Below are 27,840 nucleotides of genomic sequence, written 5' to 3'. Positions count from 1 at the left end.
CACATCTGACATACATTTTCAAGTTATAAGGCAACAGAAATTAGGAATGGGAATCTTTGCTAAATAATCTAAAAGTGAAAATTTCCCACTATATAAATGTTAACTTTTTTTGATATCATGAACTAGAGATAACAATAAAACAGAACAATTATGTGAATAAAAATTATGTAATAAAAAATCTAAAAAAAAAAAATCAGTGAATACTATGTTCCTTTTACTGGTATAATTGTTAAGAAGGGATCCCTAAATGTTCAAAAAAATCTGGTTTAAGAATGTAATCTAGGGGCTAGGATTGTGGCTCAGTGGCAGAGCACTTGCCTAGCATGTGTGAGGTACTGGGTTTGATCCTCAGCACCATATATAAATAAATAAAAAGTAAAGGTACATCAACAACTAAAAAATATTAAAAAAAAAAAAAAAAAAAGAATGTAATCTAGAAAAACAGATGAGGTAGTGCACACCTGTAATCCCAGCAGCTGAGGCAGGAGGACCGCAAGTTCAAAGTCAGCCTCAGAACTTAAGTGTCTCCCTAAGTTACTTAGGTCCTCTATCTTCAGATAAAAAAGGACTAGGGAAGTGGCTCAGTGGTTGCCCCTGGGTTCAATTCCTGGTACCAAAATAACAAAAATATATATATATATAATCTAGAAATTAGTAATAATCTACTAATTATAAAAAATAATCTAACTCCTGATACTAAACCACTTACCTATAATTACAGAAAAGTCTAACACGGTGGGAGAAAAGGGAAAATGTGCATTAAAAAGTCAATTTAGTAAGCTTATATATGGTATTTTAGCCCAGAGAAAGGGAAGACCCATTTTTGAAATTTTAGGGCTAGAGGTATAACTCAATGATAAGGCCTTGACCAGCATGTGCAAAGCCCTGGATTTAATCCCTAGTACTGAAGAAAAAAAAAATTATTATTCCTTAATTACAAAGTTCTGTTACATTCTGAGTAAACTCTGTTTACCCAAAATTAAAAAATAAATGAAGAGCTGCAAATACTATTAGGGAGGAGTCAAGGTCTTTGCTTATAATAATTTTAAGCCAATACACACAGAACATTCTATTAAGTGCTTCACCATTTATTGGTCATTTAATCTTACAACACTACTATATGATAAGTAATATTATTATCCTCATTCTACAGAGAGGAAAACTAAGGCACAGAGATAACTTGCCCAAGTCATAAAGCTAGCTAATAAACAATTTACAGATGCAAGTTAAATCATATAAGAAATTAAGTAGAAATAGCATAGATGGGGCCAATTCAAAAGCAAAAGAGCAAGACTGGGTGTAAATGTGATAAATGGCTTGCCCAGCATGTGCAAAGCTGTGGGTACATACCCAGAACCTAAAAAAAAAAAAAAAAAAAAAAAATTTAAAGATGGGGGCAGGCTGGGGTTGTGGCTCAGCAGTAGAGCGCTCGCCTAGTGCATGCAAGGCCCTGGGTTCAATCCTCAGCACCACATAAAAATAAATAAAGGTATTGTGTCCAACTACAACTAAAAAAATAAAGATGGGGGCAATGACACTATCTCAAAAAGGCTGAGAAATTATAGGGGATTTATAGTCTCAAATGCTACAAAGTAGAATGTTTCTTTAATTTAAAAAAAGCATTTTAACTACCATCACCGACAAACTCCCACCCAAACCCAAGGCCTGGTGTATATTAGGCAAGTACTCTACCACTGAACTACATCCCAGCTCCTTCTAATTTTATTCTGAGACAATACATCACTCAGTTTCCCAGTATGGCCTCAAATTTGCAATCTTCCTGTCTCAGCCTCCCAAGTGTCTGGGATTATAGGCATGTGGACCACCATACCTAGCTCACTTTAAACTTTTTTCTTGTTGTTGTTCTAGGGATTGAACCCAGGAGCACTTTACCATAGCTACATCCCAGCCCTTTTTATATTTTATTTTGAGACAGGGTCTTGCTAAAGTTGCTTAGCACCTCACTAAACTGCTGAGACTGGTCTTAATCCTCCTGCCTCCTGAGCTACTGGGGTTACAGATGTGCACCACCATGCCAGCTCACTTTTAACTTTTGAGAAGCACATTCTGGAGAAAATATTGAAAACTTTTTATTCCTAAATATTATGCTTAAGAGAAAACAGCAAATAGCTAAAAGCAATTTCCACAGTATTCTATATTAAAATACTATCATGTTTAACACCTTTTATTGAAAAATAGTTGTGTAATAAAATGAGTCAGTCTGTCACTGTGGCATTTCACTTAGCCTTACCTTGAAAAACATTTTGAGGTAATTTAGGTGATTTCTTATCTTTGAGGACAACTTTGGACATGAAAAAGGCATACTTCTGCTATTTTCACTTACAGCCAATAGTTTAGTGATCTTTGGAAGCAATTATAAAACATTAGTTGGCCACCTAGAAAAACTGGTATGAAACTGGATTTACAAATGGAGCTGCAATCACTAATCCACAAAAACCATCAGAGTTAGCATGCATTTCACAGTATTGAAGCAAGTTCACTTTCATACTATTTTTACTTCTAAAACATGCAATGCTAACAAGCAAAGGAACTGTTCCCCAAAACTGAACTGATATTGGTCTTGCTTTGGTTTCTTCTGGTCTAATTAGGAAACAGTAGCTGTAGTGTCTGACACAACATGATACTTGTGCTTACTACTGAGCTAAGTATATTCCCTTAGCTCTAGAAAACTGATACACATTGAGCTTCTTTAGTTAACCCTTAGCTATTCCCATCCAGACCCAGAAAAGGAAAAAGGCATATCAGGCACTGAAGTCTCACAGGGTCACCACCATTACAACTTCTCAATTTGTTCCCCACCCCCCAAATTTTACAAGATCGTCAGGGAAAAAGTTTTACTTGTATCCTACAATGGACATCCTTCCTATGTACCATTACTCCCAGGAGGTACAAGCAAGATCTCATCTTGATTTCTTGGCTGCTTTTCACTGATGTAATCATAGCAAGCAGCTTTGAAATGCGATCCTGGCATAGGTCATTCCCTTCAAAGTGTCTATCATTACTTCTTGGTGAGTCAGCTTCTGGACTACTGCCAATGTGCTTTTTGCTAGGTTTATCATGAAACCATACTTCAGTAAGGAGCTGGAATGTGGCCAAAACACTGCATTTCAAAAGACTCAAAGTATTTATTATAGAAAAGATAGGTACATACCCAAGCAAGCCACTCACGTTTTAGTAAGAGATGAGATTTTGAATAATACAAAAGTTATATGTCATCATGTTAAAAGATTCTCTTATATGCAAGTATCAAAAAATGTTCTATAAAAACTCCTGATTGGGCTAGGGATGTGGCTCAAGTGGTAGCGTGCTGGCCTGGTATGCGCGCAGCGCTGGGTTTGACCCTCAGCACCACATACAAATAAAGATTTTGTGTCCGCCGAAAACTAAAAATATTAAAAAATTCTCTCTCCAAAAAAAAAAAAAACTCCTGATGATTTTCTTTGAGATTTTATACAAGTGGCTACATGTAAATTTTTGTATATCATTGAAGAAGGAAATGTCACCTTAATGTTTCTATATCAAGTAATAACACTGGAGGAAAAAATATATACTTTGTTGTACCTTTTTAAAGGGATTTGTTTTAAAATTTTTTAATTCTTAGTTTTGAAAAGATAAAAAATTGCTGGGAATAGTGGGAGGGATGGATGAACTTCCATTGAGCAAGACTGGGAAGCTCCATACTCTGAATAAAATAATAGATAGTTGATGCTTTCAGGTGTACAAAGTGAGATTAAGTAACTACTCATTTGTTTACTATTATTCATATCTTTCAGAAGACCCCAAAGTTTTTCCTATAAACTTTAAAAACTGCCAGGTGCAATGGTAAATGCCTGTAATCCCAGCAGCTCAGGAGGCTGAGGCAGGACTGCAAGTTTAAAGCCAGCCTCAGCAACTTAGGGAGGCCCTAAGCAACTAAGCAAGGCCCTATCTCAAAAGAAAAAATAAAAAGGGCTAGAGATAACACAGGGCCGGGTGCAGTGGCACACACCTGAAATCCCAGTGTTCCGCAACTCAGGAGACTGAGGCAGGAGGATTGAGAGTTCAAAGTCAGCCTCAGCAACTTAGCAAGACCCTGTCTCTAAATAAAATACAAAAACAGAGCTGTGGATGTGGCTCACTGGTTAAGTGCCCCTAGGTTCAATCCCTGGTACCAAAAAAAACAAAAACAAAAACTAACATGGGAGCAAATACTCTGGATAAATCTGAACTTTCAAATACTCAGAGCTTGTTTCAGGTTTATCAGTAAATGCCTGTGTAATTATTTGCAGAGTCGGGGGGAACCTAATATATATGAATTAAGATACTTGCTATAATTTAAAATATGCTTATGCAGGGTTTTGGTGCATAAACTTAAATATGCACTGAAAGGCCATAAAAAGCTGCTTCAATATCCAAATGGAGTAAGCTATACAGATATAATAATAAAGATGCAAATTCAAGGACACTTAGGATACATAAAATATGTAATTTTTTTTTAGTTGTAGATGGAAAAAATACCTTTATTTTATTTATTTTTATGTGATGCTGAGGATTGAACCCAGTACCTCACATGCGCTAGGCAAGCGCTCTACCACTAAGCTACAACTCCAGCCCTAAAATATGTAATTCTATATAGCAGTATTATATTAAAGGTAAGACATTCCCTAACAAGTAAATTCAAACAACTTGCCTTTAACTTAGAATGTTTGAAAGAACATTACCTTACACTAAGGAAATATTTTATCCAAATATATAATAAGCACCAAATGGGATAACCTTGTAGCTTTTATTTCAGATTCCCTAGCCTTTAAGATTTAAACACACTGAGCTGAGGATTTAGGTCAGTGGTAGAGCATACGCTTAGTATACTCAAGACCCTGGGTTCAATTCCCAGCACCAAAAAATAAAATAAAATAAAATTATAAATGCTAAATGACCTCAGGAAGAGGACTGGGGCTCTAACTCAGTGACAGAGCACTGGCCTAGCACATGTGAGGCACTGGAAAAATAGACAGAATGTGTTTATTTTATTTGTTTATCTACAACTACAAAAAATTTTTCTTAAACTCAGGAAGTTATTCATACACCTATGAAATTTTAAGGAAATGGATCTGCCTTTTATACTAGAAATGTGCTTTCTGTATAAGCATCTTAATTTTATTCCAATATAACAAATAGCTCTAAGACCATAATATAGGGAACAACTTTAATATTTTTAGATGGACACAATACCTTTATTTATTTATGTATTTGTTTATTTATTTATTTTTAAAGGGGGGGAGGGAGAGGGAGGGGGGGAGAGAGAGAGAGAGAGAATAAATTTTTTTAATATTTATTTTTTAGTTTTCAGCAGACACAACATCTTTGTATGTGGTGCTGAGGATTGAACCCGGGCCACCCACATGCCAGGCGAGCGTGCTACCGCTTGAGCCACATCCCGAGCCCCCTTTATTTATTTTTAATGTGCTGAGGATCAAACCCAGTGGCTCACGTGTAGTAGGCAAGCACTTTACCACTGACCCACAACCTCAGCCTAGGGGCAAACGTTTTTAACTGAGATATGACACACATACAAAAAAATGTACATCATAATTACACAACTCAATGATTCTCATAAACTAATCACAACCATTAAATCAACAACCCTGATCAAGTCATTACCAGGACCTCTGTGATCTCCACTGTTCTCACTACCAAAGACAATCATTATTCTGACTTCCATTCCCATCTAATCATTTTGTCTGTCTTTAAAACTTTATTGAAATGGAGCCACATCTTGCAAATATAATGCATTTAAGTAAGTAAAAAAGTAGTTCTATCAACACTATCAAACATTCAAATTCTGGGCTGTGGTTATAGCTCAGGTAGGCATGTGCAAGGCAATGGGTTCGATTCTCAGCATCTCATATAAATAATTAAAGATCCATCCACAACTAAAAAAAAAAACTAGGAAAAAAATTCAAATTCAAATCATGAATTATTCTCAAAGAAAACTATTTTTCAAGCAATAAAATATGTAAAATATTAACTTAAAAGGCAAATACAATATTGCTGGAAATTCCTCTTTCCAATTAGATTTCTAAGAAATTCCCAAAGCTACTTTTAGTTTCAGAAAACAAAGATACCCAAATGGTCTCAAGAAATATATTAGTCTTTCATAACTAAAATGTAAATAACTTTTTTAAAGACTAGGGGGAAAAAGGATAGAGAAGTCACAAAAATATTTCATATTACAATTCCATTAAAGAATTGTTATCAATTAACTACAGCCAACACTGAATAAGATGGAAAAAAAACATACAATTCTGAGTGTTTGAAAACTAGCCAACATACACAAAGCCCTGGGTTCCATCTCCAATTCCAAAAAAGGAAAAAACTACACTATATAATTCCAATAGCATTTTAATAGTACTGCAATGAAATTTTTAAATAACTAAATGCTTCCATTTTACCTTGCCAACTGCTATCTACATCACTGTTTCATTTTATGATTCCATAATCAGCACTGTCCAACATGGTAGCCACTAGCCACATGTAACTATTTAAACTTACATTGAGGGGCTAGGGTTGTGGCTCAGTGGTAGAATGCTTGCCTAGCACACATGAGGCACTAGGTTCAATCCCCAGCACCACATTAAAAAAACTAAATAAACAAAATATAGGTGTTATATGTTTTTTAAAAAGGAAAAAATAATAAACATATTAAAATTAAATGAAAATTTAAAATTGAGTCCCTTGGTTGCACTAGCCAAATTCCAAGTGTTCAATATGTACTAGACACCATGGATAGCAAACATTTCATCACAAGAAGTTCTACTGAACAGCACTAGTTTCTACATGTGCTATGTTACCTCCTACTTACTTAGCCCTTAGTGACAAATGACCAGTATGGACCACCAAATCCAAAATCCTCTCATCTCCTTGGCTTCCATCATGTCTCATTAATCGAATATTAAATCTTCTATTTTCTCCCATCACCCCCCCAAATGTGGTCCTCAACTTGCTCTTCAAGGTTCAAGAGCTCATCCAGACTAGGCTTAGCATTCTTCCTACCTCAAACCTTTATTCTATTCATTTATTTATATGTGGTTCTGAGAATCGAACCCAGTGCCTCACACATGTGAGGCAAGCGCTCTACCACTGAGCCACAACCCCAGCCCAAAAATTCCAACACTTTTACAAGCTTATCTTCGACTCCTTTATCTTATCTTCTATTCAACAAAACTAAAATTTTCCCAAACATAACTTTGTATGCCTTATCTATATAAACCCAAGACTCCTCCTAGTCTCTACCATATAATCTTAATACATTAATTGTCTTATATTATGAAGCTTTCTATCTCAGCAGCTCTTAGATACCCCCCTTTCTGAGGAGACCTACATGAACCGGGAATAGTACAAATAAGTATAGTAGTTAACTTTAATATAAAAGCATCAATAGTTGTCAAATGCAAAAAAAAAAAAAAAAATTGTTGGGCTGGGGTTGTAGCTCAGTAGTAGAGTGCCTGCCTAGCATGTGTGAGGCCCTGGGTTGGAGTCTTAGAACCACAAAAGTAAGTAAGTAAGTAAATAAATAAAAGTATTGTGTCCATCTACAACTAAAATATATATATATATATATATATATATATATATATATATATATATTAAAAGTCAAATGTAATTCTATTCCCCAAGAAATTACTCTGTAAATTTTTCTAAATTTAAAAAATATTTCCAATTTACCCTTAAGCCAGGATTGTAGAATTTGGAGAAAAGAGGAAAACATACCTTACAGACTTTTTTGGGGGGAATGGGGGGGTATCAGGATTGAACCCAGGGGACACTTAATCACTGAGCCACATTCCTAGCCCTTTTTATTTTTTGAGACAGGGTCTCACTAAATTGCTGACACTGGTCTCAAATATATAATCATTGGGATTACGGGGCTGGGGATGTGGCTCAAGCAGTAGCGCGCTCGCCTGGCGTGCGTGCGGCCCGGGTTCGATCCTCAGCACCACATAAATATTAAAAAAAAAAAAAAAATCATTGGGATTACAGGAGTGCGCCACCATACCCAGCACACTTTATCAACTTCTATTACGGATTTATTTTTAACAAGCCTGTTATTTTTTTTTTTACCATAAAGTTCCTAGGTAGCTGGAGGTATAGTTCAGTGGTAGAGCACTTGCCTAGCATGCATGGAGTTCTAGGTTCAATACCCAGCATTGAAAATATATATTTCTCTCCCGTGTGGTGTGTCCTTCCCCTCTCTCTCTCTCTCTCTCTCTCTCTCTCTCTCTCTCGTGTGTGTGCGTATATATATATATATATATAAATACATACACACATACAAACATATATACACACACACACACACACACACACCCCAACCTAACTCCTAAAAATGTATGCTGGTGCTACCTTTATTATCAACTAGTCTTCAATTTTAATCTTATTCTTTAAAAAATAAATAAAAGTAAGGGCAAGCATAGTGGTATTCCCAGCTTAACTAAAGGAGAATGATTGAAAATTCAAGGCCAGCTAAGGAACCTTATCTCAAAATTAAATTTTTTTAAAGGACTAGGGATGTAGCTCAGTGATGGACTACTTGCCTAGCATGCATAAGGTCCTGGGCTCCTGCCCTAATACCATACAAAAAGAAAGAAAAAGGATAAAGTAAGGGTAGAAAATTACAACTATTTTAACATGGAAATCTAACCCTTTTGAATATGTCATCCATTCACACCAGTATTTATGGCACTATAAATGTACAGTAACAGCAAAAGCTGACAAGCTCTAATCACTTAAACTCTAAAGAGCTCCGAAAAATATTTCCAGATGAGTATATAAATTAATGACAACTCCCAGATACACCTTAAGATCAAAACTTCAATGAGACCATACTGTCTTAATAAAATTGTCTGTCCAAATATCTTGCAATTCGTATTACATATAAAAAATTCATATCACATCTGAGCTGAGTTGTGGTAACATCACTTGATATTTTAAATACACACAATCTACATAATTTGCTCAAGTTAGTTATAACTCAGCAAGAGAACTGACTTAGACTGTTTAGGCTGAATCCTGTGTTGACCTAGTTCATAGAAACACATTTTTTTAATGTATCATTCAATCAGCCTATTAGGAAGAAAAAAAACATATTGAAAGTCTTCTTGGGTTTAATTGTGATCAAAACCCAGACCGTCTTCAGTCAGAGTGGAGTTTACAATGAGAAAGTTCAAATCAGCTTGCCTGCCCCATTCCTTCCATACCACTCCTACAGCTGCCTCTCTGCTTAGAAACTGGAGCCAGTTTTACCCCTTTCTCACTGGTGACTGACTTAAATCTTCATAAGATACCCAATGAAAAATGAAACCTTCAAAATTCACTTTTTCCGAACTATAAAGTCATACATGCTTATTATGGAAAACTGGGAAACTATAAAAGAATATGAAGCAGAAAAGTCCCCAGAAATAATCACTATTAGTATTTCCTCTCATGTCTTTCCAGGGTTACTCCTGTGTATAAAAAGTACGGTAATTCACTTACGAACAGGATTTTAAGTAATCACAGAACCAGAGAAAACAGTATACTAGTTCTCTGAAAGAATAATTTTCTTCAGTGTTTACTGAATAAGTCAAAATCATGTGTACAGGTAACTGAAGAAAATAAGACAGATAAGGGGAATCATACTTGCTCCTTTACATTCACCCCATGGCAAACTACGGAGTCCATATTTAGAGAACCAGTATACAGGGCTGGGGATGTATCTCAGTGTCGTAGAGCGAGCTCTTGCCTGGCATGTGCAAGGCCCTGGGTTAAAAATCCCCAGAACTACAAAAAAGAACCAACTAATTGAGTATGGTTTCCTTATTGAGTAGTAGTCCACAATATAAATAATATTCATATATTCACATACACACTCTTGCCAATAAGAGGTAAAAATTATATTACTAACTTTTTTGTCCCTTGAAAATATCTTAAGAGAAGGTAAAAGGACATCTACAAGTTCAAGTCAGGCGCAGTGATGCATACCAGTAGCCCCAGCAACATGGGAGGGCTGAGGCAGGAGGATGGCATTTTCAAAGTCAGCCTCAACAACTCAGACCCTATCTCAAAATAAAAAGGGCTGGGTATTGGCTTAGTGATTAAACACTCCTGGGTTCAATCCCTGATATGAAAAATAAAGGATATCTGAAATACTGGTCTAAAATTAATTAATATTTTCTGTTCACATCACATGAATACTCTAACCACAGAAAATTTAATTGTTAATATAACACTATAAACTTATTTACATGAGTAAGTAAACATGTAAGAGTTTAAACAGTACATAAATTCTGTAGCTTACTCTGTACCAGGCAGTGTATTAGCCCATTAAGTCCCACATTTTCAATTCTGCAAACATACTTATTTCAGTTACCATAAGTGGGATACTTGTTTTGTTGCTCAATCTAAGTTTTTTGTAGGTGTTGCACATCTAGAAGGATGGGATAAAATGGTTTAAGTTCTAGGGAGTGAGGGAGAGAAGAGCCTTACTTCTGAAGCTTTGAATCTATCATACCCTCTACATGTGGCCCTAAGCAAGTTATAACATTCCTTGCAAAGGTTGGTCTCAAATCTGTGTGGGGATCTAAGAAGATACATATGAAAGTGCCTTACAAATCATGCTACTATAGGAAAAAAGGGATACTGGCCTTTTGTCCAAGGTACTGTGTGTAGTAAATCGTACTGTATGTAGTAAATCATCTTCAATATAAATTATCTCATTCTTTTTTTGTGTGTGGGGGGGGGGAGTACTGGGGCTTAAACCCAGGGCCTAATGCATGCTAGGCAAGTACTACCTACCCCTGAGTTATATCCCAGGCCTTTTAATTTTTTATTTTGAGACAGAGTCTCACTAAGTTGCCAGGCTGGCCTTGAACTTGCAAATATTCTGCCCCAGTCTTTCAAGTAACTCTAATTACAGGCATGTCCCACTACACCCAGCTCTCTCGTTTCTTTTAATTGGCACCAAAAAAATTAAAAAAAAAAAAACTAAAGTTGCTTAATAATCTTTCTCCATAATCTCTAATATATTAACATTATCTTTCTCTGATAATGACCCATACAAAATAACTGAAAATAAGTTTCCAGAAACGTATTTTTTCTACTTTTAAAAGAGGGGGGAGGTTGTAGCTCTGAGGTGGAAAGCCTTCCTTTCACATGTGAGGCACTGGATGGGATCCTCAGCACTACATAAAAATAAAAGAAAAATATTGTGTCCTTCTATAACTAAAAAGTCAGTTTCTGATTTAATAACTTATGGGGTAGGACACAAAAGCAACTAATTCAAACTTTAAAAAAAGTTACCTTTTAATCTAAGACTCATCATGAAAAGTTTCAACCCAAGAAAGCATTCTTGAAATGTTATAGGCTCAACTCTTCCAAACTGAGTTGGAGTGACAGGTTAATTGTGGTACTTTGCAAGCAAAGGAAAGCAAGTAATAATTATTCATCCTTCACTCAGTCTTTAAGACCTCAGCTCTTAAAAAAACAGGGACATAAAACTAAACTTCTTTCTATAAAGCATAGATTTTTAAGAATATACTCCACATAAAATCAATTCTTTTTTAAAAAATATTTTTAGATATTTATGGACCTTTATTGTATTCATTTATTTACATGCAGTGCTGAGAATCAAACCCAGTGCCTCATACCATGATAGGCAAGCGCTCTACCCCTGAGGCAAAACTCCAGCCCTCAATTCTTCGTATCTAAAAGAAATAGAGTAATTATTTACATTGTTTCCTAGACTAATATTGGTCCTTTTCAAATTCAGCTATCTCAACAAAGACAAAAAGTATCAAGTAAGTGCCTTAAATTTATATTTGTTCTTATCACGAACATAAGTCTCAAGAGCATGGGACACTTTAAAGACTATCATAATCCAACTAAACAGGATGATGAGTAAAACTAGTAAATACCAAAAAAATTCAATGATCCATAAAAACCCATTATTAAATTCTTTAATTATCCAAATGTAAATTTTAAGTATCCAAAGCAGAGTATAATATACCTCAAGGAGTACCAAGATGCTCCACTGGGGTAAAGGAAGAGGATATCTGAATTTTAATTCTCATCCTAGTTAAGTTTTTGGCTTATAATCTATAAAATACACAATAATCGGGTACTATATGTATATTCTTATAAAAATACTAAGGATTGAGGATTAATAATTTTTTATTACTGATGGAAAGAGCAATCAAAAAGTTTGGAGATCACTGATCTTAAGTACTCCTTTGTTACTTAAACTTTGTGGAGGGGGCAGATAGAAGAATTAACTGTAGAGTAAGTCCTGATGCCGAAAAAAACAACAGGAAAACTAATCCAAACTATTTTAAACTCCCAACAAGAAACTAAAGATGGTAAATCACTAGAAAGAATATATGGAATTGGGTACTAATATGCTATTTGTGGGATTTTAAAATAGACATCACATCTATAGGGTATTCTGAGTGTACACAAATTTAAAACACACATACCAGAGACTGGGGTGCAGTTCATTAACAATGTCTGCTTATTAACGTATGCAAGGCTCTAGGATTATTCACCAGTTAAAAAAAAAAGAAAGAAAGAAAAAGAAAAAAAGAAATCCATATACCATCTGAACTAAGTCCACTTTTAAATATTTATCCTTAAAAAGAAAAAAATAATCCACAATTGGGCTGGGGTCCTAGCTCAGTGGTAGAGCACATGTGAGACACTGGGTTTAATACTCGGCACCACATAAAAATAAATCAATAAAGGTATTGCGTATCCATCTACAACTAAAAAGGTTTAAAAAATACCACAATCATATAAAAATGTCCAAACACATTTATCACAACACTGTTTTAAGAAAAAAAAAAAAGTTGGCAATGTCCAGACATTGCTATAAACTATAATGCATCCATAACAAAAATATAATGTTTCCATATTACAAAGCACTACCCATTGAAGGTATATCACATTAATATCACAAAGAAAATTGTGTTGTTTTGTTTTTGTTTTGCACTGAGGATTGAACAGACCGGTGCTTTACCACTGAGCTACATCCCCAGTCCTTTTTATTTTTTATTCTGAGACAGGGTCTCACTAAGTAGCTTAGGGCCCTACTAATTTGATGAGGCTGACCTTGAACTTTTGACCCTCCTGCCTCAGCCTCTGGAGTCAATGAATTACAGGTAAGCACCACCACACCTGGTAAAACAGTTCTTTAAAAAAAAAAAAAAACTTCAATAGATAATGAATAAGAAAAAATTAAAACACCAAATATTAATGGTGGAATTAGCCATCTCTACTTTTTTCTCCTGTGTTATCTCAACTGTTGTTTTTTGGTTTCTTGTGGGGTTTTTTTATAGTGAATACATATGATAGGTTTCATAATCAGAAATAATTTCATTTTTAAATTTAAAATAAAATCAAGTTAAAACCCCTGTATCACTTCCAAAATTAAAAACAGTCTTCTTTCCAATGTGGTTTGTGGAATCAGTATAAATACTTAACAATTAATATTTGGTATACCTTACAGAAAAATAATAGGCAAGGAACAAAAAAAGAACAATCTTATTTTCAAGCTAATCATCATGTCTTAATACCAATTCTTTCCAATTAAGTAGGGATTTCTCAATACTTAATTTAAAAGTTAAGATATATACACTTATAATTTCTTCATATTTTGTCAGATTATCAATCTATTAACAATGCAGAGAACTAAATGAACTTTCACCTCTTCTGCAACTAAATTACAATACTTTAGTTAATAAATTAGATTTGAACCTTAGAGAAATAAAATCAGAAAATCTTACAATAGAATCATTCTGAACACTGTGTAAAGACTTAAACAGGTACATAATAAATCTAAACCTAGACATATCCAAGATGCTGCTCTGCAAGAGCACCAAGACGATACCTCTGAAGTTAACAATACTCCATCTTAAGGGGAAAAGTGTTTAGGAATATTAGCATAATTTTTAAAAAATATTGTTTAGTTGTCAATGGACCTTTATTTATACATGGTGCTGAGAATCGAACCCAGTGCCTCCCACATGCTACGCAAGCCCTCCACCATAAGCCACAGCCACAGCCCCATACTAGCATAATTTTATGTGCTAACTTTGTTTATAAAGTTGTTCTAAATCAACAACTTAGAACTATGAGATATTTCATCACTAACAGAATAGATTTAATATAACTCAACCTTACAATTTTCTTCTGACTTCATTTGTTTTGTCTTATTATTTTACAGTCATTCCATCTGCACTGCCAAGGTACCATGCTTTCAAAGTTTTACCACCCAAAAATAAGAAAAAAAAATTTTTTTATGGAGGTATTAGGAATTAAACCCAGGGCTCCACACATGTAGGCAAGTACCCTACCACTGACCTATATCCCAGCTCCCCCACTTTTATTTATTTATTTTTTTTTTGAGACAGGATCTCACTAAATAACCACAATGATGTCATTACTCTATGACACTGCCACCTGTCATTTAGACAACACAGTTCTAAAACTACATAAAAAGTGCTGAACTCCTTACCCCAAACACTTTCTATCACAGCTCCAACATAAAAAAATGGGTGAAATGTAGCAAATGTATGAGATATCCCAGATACCCCTAAAGTCTCTGCAACACTGACTATTTCTATTAGCAGTTGCAAGTGCTGAAAGGTGTCTACAGAGCACAGAAGCCGAAACTGTTTCTGTTGCCCTATCAATGGCATTAGGAAATTCTGCACTTAACAACATATACCACATTTACTACTGCTTCACAACTCAACACTTCCAAGAAAATAAAATAGGATTCTAATATCATCCTCCTACATATTTAGATTGCTTTTCATACACACCATTCCATTCGATCTTCACTGACAACCTGCAAAACAAGCAGAGAGGTTGCTCTTTCTCCTTTTACTAATGAGGGAACTGGAGCTCAAAGGGGTTATGTGGCATTCCAGAAACAGAAGGCCTAGTAAGGAGCCCAACCTAGACTTGAACCCAAGGCATATTGATGAACCCACTGTCATGCTAAAACAGTTTTCATCTGAATATCTGATATAAATACGAACTTAAAAGGTATATTAAGTTTCTGGACACAGTACAAAAGTGAAGACGAAAGTATGATACCAGTATTAGTATCACAAAATTAAGATTAAAATTAGCAATGACAAGCTAATAACTTTGGTAGCCTCTAAAATTACCAAGAGTCCTAGTTCAATTCAATACAAATGTGATACCATACTTTGTCTTAAACTGATGTTTTACCAATTATAAATTTATATATAAATTCACCATAGAAAATACAGAACTGCATAGCAGCACAATTCACGATAGCAAGATTGTGGAACCAACCTAGAAGCCCTTCAATAGATGAATGGATTAAAAAAATGTGGCATTTATACACAATGGAGTATTACTCTGCAATAAGAAATGACAAAATCATAGAATTTGGAGGGAAATGGATGGCATTAGAGCAGATTATGCTAAGTGAAGCTAGCCAATCCTTAAAAAACAAATGTCAAATGTCTTCTTTGATATAAGGGGAGTAACCAAGGACAGGGTAGAGACGAAGAGCTGGAGAAGAAGAATAACATTAAACAGGGATGATAGGCGGGAGGGAAAGTGAGAGTTAAGGGAAATTGCATGGAACTGGAAGGTGAGCCTCAGGGTTATACACAATTACATATAAGAGGAAAGGAGGAGTAGGAGAAAAATTATATAAGTGGAAGAAACGATTTATAGTAGAGGGGATGGAGAGAGAGTAGGGGAGGGGAGGGGAGGGGAGGGGTGAGGGGACAGTGGAGAATGGGATAGACAGCAGAATACATCAGTCACTAGAAAAGCAATTTGTAAATCAATGGAAATGTAACTGATGTGACACAGCAATCTGTATACGGGGTAAAAATGGGAGTTCATAACCCACTTGAATCAATCTGTGAAATATGGTATAATAAGAACTATGTAATGTTTTGAACAACCAACAATCAAATAATTAAAAAAAAAAATGTCAACAGAAAAAAAAAAAAAAAAAAAAAAAAAAAAAGAAAATACAGAACTGGGTGGTCTGTAAGAAACAACTCACCACATAAATTGCACAAACTTCTCCCAAACCATTCTTATGACTTCACACCAAATTATGAAGTTCCCTATTTGAAACCACTCTGATTTCAACACTAAATGAATTACAACAGCATAAGCATGTTGTCTCTAATACTTACAACATGCACTCAATTTCCAGAACACTTTTGGACAATGTATAAAATCTGCAGGTTAAAAGCAAAACTCAAGACAAATACAGTTTGTTTCTTTAAAATGAAAGATTACCTACATGAGATGAATACCAAACTAGAAATTATTAAAGATGTGCAGAATCAGGCTAGTCAATGAGTCTAGGCCCTTAATTGCATAGATGAGGAAACTGAAGCCCAAAGAAGTTAAGTGACATTCCCAATAGCAATTAATGACACAAATTGAATTAGAATTTAAATCTGACTGCCAATCCAGAGTTTCCTATGAGTTCACACTACTGCTGCATTTAATAAAATTGCTTTTTTTTTAAAGTCATTTACACCTAAAAAACATAGAACACCCAAAGACTCAAAAACAGAAGACAAAAAGAAACTGAGGCAGAAGGATCACAAGTTCAAAGCCAGCTTGGGCAACTTAGCTAGACCCTATCTCAAAATAAAAAGGGCTGGGGACATAGCTCAGTGGTAGACTACCCCAGGGTTCAATCCCCAGTACCATAAAACAAAAGCCAGGAGACAGGATGGAAACATAATCCTTTGAAGGAACACCAAAAGTTACAAACAACAAGGACTAAAAACAGGTTCTTTAATCCAATGCAAGATATCAAGTAGCTTTTAATAACTAATGCTATCAACCACCATAGCTATTTTTTCCCATACCTACACTATATATTTACTCAAAAAATATGTGAGGACATAAAATATGCCAAGAACTGCTAAGTACTAGGGACACCAAGGAACAAAACAGATACCATCTCTGACTCTGGAAGTGAACAACTAAGTGCATCTCTCTAAAAATATTTCTGACAGGAAATTTACCAAACTCTTCCACTACACAACTATAAGAACACTTCCACCTCTCTCAAACTTATAACAACCTCACGGCACCCCCTTTGAATACTTCCTTTAGTAACTTGGGATTCCACTTTACCACAGAAGATGTTAACCAGGACTTAAACAGATTTTAACTGACTTTACCACCCTTTACAGCCTGGGGCAAATTTCAAAAACTTCCTGAAGCACAGTAAACCTTCCTAATTCACAGTCCTGGTCTCCAATAACTACTAACACACCCATTCCGCCCTTCACTTTACCAGAAACCTGAGTCAGATGGTTTAGAAGCAAACATGATGTTAGGATGGCAGAAAGCAATTTCAATAAACGCTTCTATGAGCCAGAAGCAAACTTAGCTTCTTTGCTCTGGATTCTCTATCTCTAGATATGCCTCCAGTTAAGAAGCATCTAATTTAATTAAATGTATTCCTAATGACTTGTGAACCAATACTTCTTGGCAACAAACCTACTTTCCCTACATAAATCTACTGTATTTTAAGAGATGTTCAATTTGCAATTTCCAGTTTCTCATGCATTCTCTTCTTCCCAACCTCTCAAATTCTTAAAGAGATCTATACACAATTAAAAGGGCTCTCTCAGAAGTCAGTTAATTAACAGGAATTCTGTAGAAAACCCAACCTAAGGCAGTTCACATACCTGGATGACCTGAATCATTCAGTGAGCTTTGTAATGACAGGTTCCCAAGCCCCATGCTCAGATTTTAATTCACCAGGTACTGCATAAGTCCCTGCAAGCAGCATGTAAGACAGTCCACAATACTTCTAGGTAGCCACTGAACTAAAGAACCTGGCCAACAAGTTCTTCCATGGTTTGCCATTAAGTACAAGTGAGGCTACACCACCCTGGTTGCTGGTCATTCAAATTGCTCTGGGTCACTTGAAAGAAGCCTTCGCAGGCAACCAATTTATTCGGTCATTCTGTAAATTTCCTACCTATCCAAGTCATAGACCCTAGAAGGGAAGGCTACCAACACAACTTACTTAGTCTCCAAGCAAAAAGAACATGTCTTTTGCCCTATGGAAACGACCCTGAATCTAAAAGGAAAAGGTGCCCCTCACTTCTCCATGGACAAATCACAAACATTTTACATTAAAAAAATAAAAATAAAAAATCTCCTGGAATTCAACCATAGCCTCTAAAGGAATCACTGTTCACGCTAGGAGAAACTAAACTGAACCTCAACTAGAATATGTGCACTTAATTTTTAACATGAAAATAAGTATGTCAGAAAACAAAGTGGACGTCAAACAGTAAGAATTTAGCCCTGAGTCTGGAGACGACACCAGAACATCAATATCTAACAGTAGCCCATGTGCAAAACTCACAAGATTATCAAACTTCAGAGAACCCATTAAAGTGACCATAAAATCTACCCCATAATTTTAAGATAAGGTTTCCAGCCCAAAGTACAACCAACAATATCATCTTATGGGTCCTGAGATGCAAACATCCAGCACAATTTCTCCCCAAGAAATAACACTGTAATCTTTTGTGGAGCTGTCTGGCCAGTGTTTCTGGAGCTCCTCAACCGCCCCCGAAGTATCCTTCCCACCCAAGTACTACCAGGTCAGGAGGATGCCCTGCTGCAGTCAGGGGGCCACTCCTCCTTCCCACAAGGCCCGGGCCCGCACTGCTCGCCTGGGGCTCCTAAGGCCCCCGACCTCCGGCCTCTGCACACAGTCTCCACAAAGCCAGGGCGGGAGGAGGGGCGCACACCCACCTCCCGGGGTTCGGCCGGCATTTCGCCGGGCCCCAATGGCAGCGCCCCACTCCAGGAGCTCCACGAGCTCGTCCTCGCCTGGACCGGGAAGGCCGCCACGGCCCAGGACCCCGCCTCCCTCGAGCCTAGGGTCTGGGGCGAGCCGGGTCGCTCTCCCACTCCCCGCGCCTCCCCCTGGCGGCGGCAGCCACCCAGACCGCCTCTCCCTGGGCCCTGCACACCATCCCCAGAACCCCGCAGGCCGACGCCTCCTCAGAGGGTGACAGCCACAGCGCCACGGCCGAGGCCGGCCCCTCCTCCAGCTCCTTCTCACCACCCGAGAAGACCGGGGGTGGGCTTCTTACCAGGGAGCAAGACATGGCGAGGCTCGGCACGGCACGGCCTCCTCCGCCACCCCCACGAGGCTCCCAGCCAGGGCTGGCGGGGGGGCAGCGCCTGGGCCGCAGGAGTCTAGTCCGGCTGCACCGCTGCCGCCGCCGCCTGCCACCGCCTTCTCACAACCACAACAACATGGCGGCAGCGGCCACACAGAGCGCGCTCCCGATGCTGAGCCGGGACGCGAGCAGGAGCGCGTGCGTAGGCTCTAGCGCTCGGTTGAGGAGTAAAGGGGCGGGCCACCACGGGTCGTACGGGGCGTGGCCTAGGCCTCTGACCCGCCCCTTGAAGTGAGCAGGGGCTGTAGACGCGCGTAATGCCGGCTACTTGGGAGACTCCTAGAGAAGCCCAGCCGAGAAAGAGTTAGACTGATGGGACAAGGGCAAAGGTAGAACGATGACAAATCAGAAGAAAATCAAATGTGGACCTACAGGTTTTTAGGAGGCATCTTTTCCTGACTCTATAGACCTAGGTAATCCTTCTGCTCACTCTACAGAATAATGGTATCTTTTACCTGCAGGCATAGTCAGGATAAAACTAATTTACTATAATGCTTGTAAATATGGTGTGGTTAGAATACAATCAAACTGCCTCAACCTCAGCTCCTGGTCAAAAGCACAGTAGAAAAGACATGAGTTTTCAACAAAAGCAAATGCAAAAAAAAAAAAAAAAAAAAAAAAACTGGAACTTACCCTGCAAAAGAATTACACATTCCAAAACTATATTACCTCATGTCCTAACAGATTCAACTCCTCTCAAATGCATTTTAACATTATGCCTTTGATTTTTTTTGGGGGGGGGAGGGTGAGGGGGTGGGGATGACTGGAGAATAAGTCAAATGTATTTGTTGCATTATTTCCACAGTACTTTCTGAAATTATTTTTCAATGCTTATCGTCTTCTACCCTACTAGAATGTAAGAGCACTTGAAGATAAAGAACTTGTCTTGTTTATCACTATATCTCCAGCACCTAGAATTGTGCAAGTAGTAGACAGTTGGATTTCACAACTAAAGGATAACATTTATTTATACAATTCATCTAATTGAATCTTCACAACTACTATAGGTAGATGCTGTTGTCTCTATTTTATGGATGAAAAAAGTGAAAACTAGAATAGGTTGTGTTTATTAAAACAAAATTCAAACCCAAACCCAATTAACGACAAAAACTGCCCTCACTCACTCAGTTGTACCATCCACTACATGACATGGTCACCTAAAATAAAATTTCAAGTAAAAGCCAGGCATGGTAGTGCACACCTGTAATCCCAGTGGCTTGCAAGGCTGAAGCAGAAGGATCAGGAGTTCAAAACCAGCCTCAGCAACTTAGCAAGGCTCTGAGCAATTTAAAAAAAAAGTTGGGGCGGGGAGCTGGGGATGTGGCACAGTAGCTAAGTGCCCTGGGTTCAATCCCCAGTACAAATACAAAAGTAAGAAATTAACATTACCGTTCAAAATTAGGAAAAATGGTTTACTCTCAGAAACTGGTGACTTCCTCCTTTCTGATAACTAGTATTAATGCCCCCCACTTGTGTGTCTGTTTTCATCTTGGCTTCCAGACAGCCTAGAACTAAATTTGTGGTCCAATAGTGTCCCCTTGTTGGTCCTTAAAGTCATCTCCTGCTTGAACTGTGTGTGTGTGTGTGTGTGTGTGTGAGCGCGCGTGTGTGTTGTATGTGTGTTTTCCCCCAGGATCACACCCTGAGCTTTTACTTATATGTTGCTGTTCTGCTTTTTCCTTTCTGTATAAGAATATAGCCTTGGGGCTGGGGATGTGGCTCAAGCGGTAGCGCGCTCGCCTGGCATGGGTGCGGCCCGGGTTCGATTCTCAGCACCACATACAAACAAAGATGTTGTGTCCGCCGATAACTAAAAAAAATAAATAAATATTAAAATTTTCTCTCTCTCTTTCTCTCTCTCCCTCTCTCACTCTCTCTAAAAAAAAAAAAGAATATAGCCTTTCTTTTTCTTTTTTTATCTTTTTTTAATGTTTTCAGATGTTGAACTTTTATTTTATTCATTTATTTATATATGGTGCTGAGAATGAAATCCAGTGCCTTACACATGCTAGGCAAGCACTCTACCACAGAGCCATAACCCCAGCCCATCTTTCTTTTTCTTAATGGAAAAAGAAATAGTACATAGAATAGATGAATTACTTAAAAACAACAACAACAAAGTCTTTTCCCACATATTTCTCCCATTTCTAAGTTTCCCCTCAGTCACCAAGTCCCCTGTAGGCAGAAATTCCCTGCCTAGCCCTTTGCTCACAGGCTTTAGGATAGACTTCCACAGGTAAGGAGCCACTGATTAGAATGAAGGCAGCACCTGACATCAGGGCAGCCCATCCTTAGGCTAGCTAGCTCCCCAAGAGGTGACTCAGAACAAAGTGTTCAGCCAATAGGCAGTGAAAATCCACTCAGCCAATCTCAGAGCTCTCAGAAATCCACTTGAAGCAAAAGTGTTGGCATGTCACTTTCACCTCTGTTTAAAAAGACAGACTATAGCTGTACTTACCTTTTAATCTGGGCTAAGGAAATCTCAACTGAATCTTCAACCAGTTTTTAGAACATTTGGAGCAATCTCTCTGTACCCATGAAAACATAGTATTTGGCCTGCTATTTCCCACAAAAACTAGCATGGATTGAACCTTTCAATGTGCCCTGCAGAAATGCAAGCACTTTCCATGTAAAGGTCTGGACTTAAACCTAAGCAATTTGACTGCAAATACAAGGCTTCATCCCCACTGTGGTCCACCTGCTCACCTTTAAAACGGACATTAGTAAATTTTCTCTAAGAAAAAGAAAACTGCTTGCATGGCCTTGAAAACTCATTTCAGGGGAGTTATGGGTAAAACTCAGTGGTAGTATGCATACTCAGCACACACCAGGCCCTGGGTTCAATCATCAACATTAGAAGAATGGGAGGGAACCTCATTTCCCTTTTCATACACCTCAGTTTCCTCATCACCCTATGCAGTTGTTAGAACTATCTTGCTTATCTCAAAGAAGTATATACGGGTTCTTTGAGGTAACGAATTTAAAACATTTTGTACCCTATGAAAAAGCTAAACCAGCAGAGAGGATCTATTTGACTCTGTTTGAAGACAAAGCACTGTATACCATGAGTTAAGAAAAGAGGGGATGCTGGGTCCGGTGACACATGCCTGTAATCCCAGTTCAGGAGGCAGAGACAGGAGGACCTCAAGTTCAGCAATTTAGCAAGGCTCTAAGCAACTCAGTGAGACCCTGTCTCCAATAAAATAAAAAAAGGGCTGGGGATATGGCTCAGTGGTTGAGTTCAATTCCTGATATCAAAAAAAGAAAAGGTGGAGGGGGAGCCCACCCATGTTCAGTGAGGGCATCTTCTCATTGCCTCATTCTCATGTGAAGGGCTCTGTTACCCATCTGACCTTCCTCTCCTCCTATTAATATCCTTTCAGCCTCACCTCCCCCCTACTCCACTCCCACCCCCGGCCACTATATTCAAAGCTGAAAAACGTTCTTCCAGCTACTCCAGGAATCTTTGAAGTAGTCTTAGATGGAAAGATGATTGATGGAGAACAGAGTCATGCAATGCCACTGGAAGGCAGAGGTCACTCAGCCCCCCAAAATGCATATGTCCCAACCTTAGCTCCTTCTGCTTAATGCTAAAAGTGAGCACTTTGTATGGCTTATCCCCAGACTCCTTCAATGCTGCAACATATCCTGCACCTCCAACTCAGCTAGTAAACAGGGGTAACTATGGCTTTCAGATATGAAAGAACAACTTGTTTGGGGAAGACAGAAACGAGAATTAAATAATATCTCTGTGATTCAAAATAACATTACCTGTCTACTGCTAGGGTGGGTCAGTGCAGCTCCAATTCAGTGTTACAGGAGTGATTCTGTAGACCACATGTCCTTAAGGATCCCTGAAACCCTTTCAGGGGTCTACATGGATCAAAACTGTCTTCATAATAATACTAATAAATTATTTGCCTTTTTACCATGTTGACATTTGTAGTAATGATGCAAAAGCAGTGGTGGTAAAATTTCTGGAAGGTTATCACAAATCAAAGTGATGGTACAATATGTACTAGTAGCCATTGTATTCTTCACCAGCATGCATATAGTAAACAGAATGTCAGTTTCACTTAAGAATGTACTTTATGGGCTGGGGATGTGGCTCAAGCGGTAGCGCGCTCGCCTCCCATGCGTGCGGCCCGGGTTCGATCCTCAGCACCACATACTAACAAAGATGTTGTGTCCGCCGAGAACTAAAAAATAAATATTAAAAATTCTCTCTCTCTCTCTCCTCTCTCTCTCTTTAAAAAAAAAAAAGAATGTACTTTATAAAGTAGTTAAAAAAATACATAATTTTATTAATTCTAGACCTTTGAATACATGTCTTTTTACTATTGTGTGGAATGAAATGAAAATTACATACAAAGCATTTTGGTCAATTTCTTTATTGAGTTGAAATTCACATAACAGAAAATTAACCATTTTAAGGCAAATAAATCATTGGCATTTAATACAGTCACAGTATTATGCAACCAACACCTCTATCCCATTCCAAAACATTTTCAACACTTCAAAATAAAAAACTATGCTCCATTAAGCAGTTATATTCTATGCATAAAGCACTTTTGCTGTGTGCAGAAGTAGATAGTTGTCTCAAGAAGAAACACTTGTGCAACTGTTTGAGCTAGAGTTCCTTCAGGGAACTCTATTTTTACTTGAAAGAATGGTCAATATGCAAACTATAATTATTCAAGCCAGGTGCAGTGGCACATACCTATAATCCCAGCAAGTCAGGTAGCTGAAGCAGGAGGACTGCAAGTTCAAGGTTAGCCTTTTATTGTGAGCAAAAGTGTCTCACAATAAAAAAGGCTTGGGATATGACTCAGTGAGAGAGTCAATGCCCAGTAGAGGGAAAACAACAGTTATTCAGGTTGGGTATTTGACAGATAATTTCTCAAAAATGAGAAAAGGAAGTAAGTTTGTCACTTCAAAATTCAAGTTTAATTTTAATTTTGGAAAAACTGAATGTCCTACCATGACTCTCACTGATTTATAAAGTCTAGATGAGTAGTGATATTAGCAAAAATAAATTTTTGATATCAAATAATGATATGTGCCAACATTCAGAAGGGCTAAATAACCCAGTGAACAAATATTTTCCACATGACCAAGTCATGATGTTATCAAACCCTGCATGAATAAAAGATCCATTCCAAATGTAAGATAGGCCAATAAATTTTTAGTGCAACTGAGTACTAAAAATTGATTGATAGGATTTATCCAACTGAAATAAAAAATCTGTCAAATATTGGTATAATATCACGAGAGAATATTCACGATTACCTGATTTGTATGAGACTTGATTTTTTTTCTTTTTTCTTTCTTTTTGGCACTGGGATTTAACCCAGGAACAATTTACCACTGAGCTACATCCCCAGCCTTTTTATTTTCTATTTTGAGACAGGGTCTCACTAAATTCCTTCAGGCCTCCCTAAATTGCTGAGAATGGCCTTGAATTTGCAATCCTCCTACCTCAGCCTCCTGAATTGCTGGGATTACAGGGATGCACCACCACATGTAACTGAATTTTTTCTTCACCTACTTTAACCAAAGTAAATTGCTACAAACTAAATGCAGAAGCAGATATGATAATGCAGTTTTTTAATGAGTCTTATAAACATATAGAGCTGGGGATGTAGCTCAGTGGTTGAGTGCTTGCCTAGCTTGTGAAAAGTCCTGGGTTCAATACACAGCAATGCCAAAAAAAAAAAAAAAAAAAAAAAGGAAGGAAAAAAACCCCATGAGAACAAATGGGTAAAACAAAGCAATTCTTCTCAATTTTTTTCTGAAAACATAGTTATTTTATGTGAAAATATGTTATTTATATTAAGCCATGGATCTATAATGTTACTTTTATTTAATTCTGTTTGTTTTGTTTTGTTTCCAGGGATTGAACCCAGGGGTGCTTAACCATTAAGCCACAACCCCAGCCTTTTTTATTTTTTATTTTGAGACAGGATCTTGCTAAGTTACCTAGGGACTCACTCAGTTATGGAAGCTGACTTTAAACTTGTGATTCTTCTGCCTCTGCTTCCTGAGCCACTGGTATTACGTCTCTGGTATGCACCACTGAGCCTGGCTTATTTTTTATTTTGAGACAGAGTCTCTCTAAATTGCTTAGGTCTTCCCTAAATTGCTGAGAGGGCTTTAAACTTGTGATCCTCCTGCCTCAGGTCCCTGAGTCGCTGGGATTATAAGCATGCTCCACCATGCCTGGCTATTTTTAATTTTTTTTTTTTATAATGCAGAACCCAGGGCCTTGAGCATGCTAGGTAAGCACTCTATCTCTGAGCTATGCCCCCAGCCCAAAAATGTTTTTAAATTTTTTAAAATTTTTTTTAGTTGTAGATGGACACAATATCTTTTATTTATTTATTTTTATGTGGTGCTAAGGATCAAACCCAGTGCCTCACACTGCTAGGCTAGCACTCTACCACTGAGCTATAACCCCAGCCCTTAATAATGGTATTTTAAACAAAATATTAGCCTACTGAACACAGCAGCACATGAAAAGGATCATTCATCATGACTAAGTGACATGAATCATTGGGATGCAAGTATGTTTCAACATATGCAAATCAATAAATGTCATACACCACATTAACAGAATGAACAACAAAAGTCATATAAACATCTCAATAGATGCAGAAAAGGCATTTCAAAAAAATTTAGCACGGAGGCTGCTGTAGCTCAGTGGCTGAACACCTGCCTAGCATGTGTGAGGTACTGGGTTCGATCCTTAGCACCCCATAAAAATAAATAAATAAAGGTTAAAAAAGAAGAAACATACAACATATGTCCTTAAAAAAAATTCAGCATATTTTCATAACAAAAAAAATCTCAACAAACTAGGTATTTGTTTTGTTTTGGGTGTCAGGGATTAAACCCAGGGGTGCTTAGCCACTGAACCACATCTCAAGCCCTTTTTTTTAGAGTTTGAGACAGGGTCTCACTAAGTTGCTTAGGGCCTTGCTTAGTTGCTGCTATTGGCCTCAAACCAGCAATCCTTCTGTCTCAGCCTCATTAGCTGCTGGGATTACAGGTGTGTGCCATTGCACTCAGCAGTAAAAAATAATTTTTAATGCTGAAATTTGTATGGAACCACAAAAGACCCCAAAGAGTTAAAGCAATCTCCAGCAAAGAGAACAAAGCATCACACTACTTATTTTCAAAATTTACTACAAAGCTATAGTAGTCAAAATAGATCTATGCCTGGACAGCATAAAAAACACACAGACTAATGGAGCAGAATAGAAATCCCACAGACAAATTCATATATTTACAGACCATTGATGGCAAGAAAACAATGGGAAAAGGAAAGTCTTTTCAGTAAATGGTGCTAGGAAAACTGGATATCCATTTGAAGAAGAATTAAATTAGACCCTCAACTCATATCATATCAAAAAAAATCTCAAAATGGATTAAAGAATTAAATGTAAGTCCTAAAACTAAAACTTCTTACAAAAACATAGGGCAAAACCTCCATGACATTTGTCTGGCAATGATTTTTAGATATGACCCTGCAAAAAAACACAGGCAACACAAGCAAAAACAAAAAGACAAAGCTGCACAATCCTGGCACCTACCTGTAATTTCAGTGACAGGATCCTGGGGAAGGAGGATTGCTAGCTCAGAGTCAACCTCAGCAACTTATCAAGACCCTGTCTCAAAATAAAATATAAAAAGGGGTGAGGATGTAGCTCAGTGGTAGGCCACCCCTGGGAACCAAAAATAAATAAATAAAGATAAAAATAGAACTACCAACAATCCCACTAATGGGTATATATCCAAAGGAAATAAAATCCATATACAACAGATATCTACAATCTTAGATTTGTGTGACATTATTCACAATAGCCATGACATGGAGTCAATTGAAGTGCCCAACAGTGGATGAATGAATAAAGAAAATCTTGTATATATACACAATGGAATATTATTCAGCCTTAAAAAAGAAGGAAATCCTGTTACTTGTGATGACATGAATGAAGTCAGAGGACATTATGCTAAGTGAAATAAGCCAGGCACAGAAAAAAATACAGCAAGAACTCATTTACATGTGGAATCTAAAAAAAGTAAAACTCATAGAAACAGAGTAAAATGGTGGTTATCAGGGGCTGGGGGTGAGAGGATAGAGAAACTATTGGCCAGTGATTTAAAATATCAATTATATAGGAGAAATAAGTTCAAGCAGTCTAATGTACGTTACCATGACTTCAGTTATACAGCATACTATATTGTGTATAGTACATTGTATGCTATATTGTAACAATATATTGTGTAAGAAAGTAAGTTTTAAGTGTTCTTACCACAAAGATAAGCATGTGAGCTAATTGCATATGTTAAACACAGTTTGATGTAGCAATTCCATAATCTATATCAAACTATCATGTGGTGCACCAGAGTTTTTATTTATCAATTAAAAACAAAAAATATAAAACTATATGAAAACGCATTCAAAGACAATATTATAATATTCTAGGGCTGGATGTGGTTCAGTGGTAGAGCATTTGCCTGGTAAGCTCCAGGGCCTTGGGTTGGATCCCCAACATAGCAAAAAATAACAATAATA

General features: G+C 37.3%; 1 protein-coding gene across 14 annotated transcripts in view; it reads right to left on the bottom strand.

Moving 5' to 3' along the window:
• Positions 1 to 26,877, bottom strand: part of MTMR3 (myotubularin related protein 3) — a 132,816-nt gene extending 105,939 nt beyond the window's left edge. For 11 of the 14 annotated variants that reach the window (XM_081285705.1, XM_081285707.1, XM_081285698.1 and 8 more), the window contains exon 1: positions 19,173 to 19,393. The gene's annotated coding sequence lies outside the window, so the exon portion shown is untranslated. Of the gene's footprint in view, positions 1 to 18,746; positions 18,985 to 19,172; positions 19,394 to 26,854 lie in introns of those variants that run through there. The other 3 variants (XM_081285706.1, XM_081285708.1, XM_081285704.1) reach the window with 2 other exon arrangements.
• Positions 26,878 to 27,840: the final 963 nt, after the last annotated feature.

This window comes from Spermophilus citellus (assembly GCF_964194105.1).
Source record: "Spermophilus citellus genome assembly, chromosome: 3".
NCBI classification, from domain to species: Eukaryota; Metazoa; Chordata; class Mammalia; order Rodentia; family Sciuridae; genus Spermophilus; species Spermophilus citellus.
Note: the sequence above shows the minus strand (reverse complement) of the source record. Positions and strands in the feature narration are given on the sequence as shown.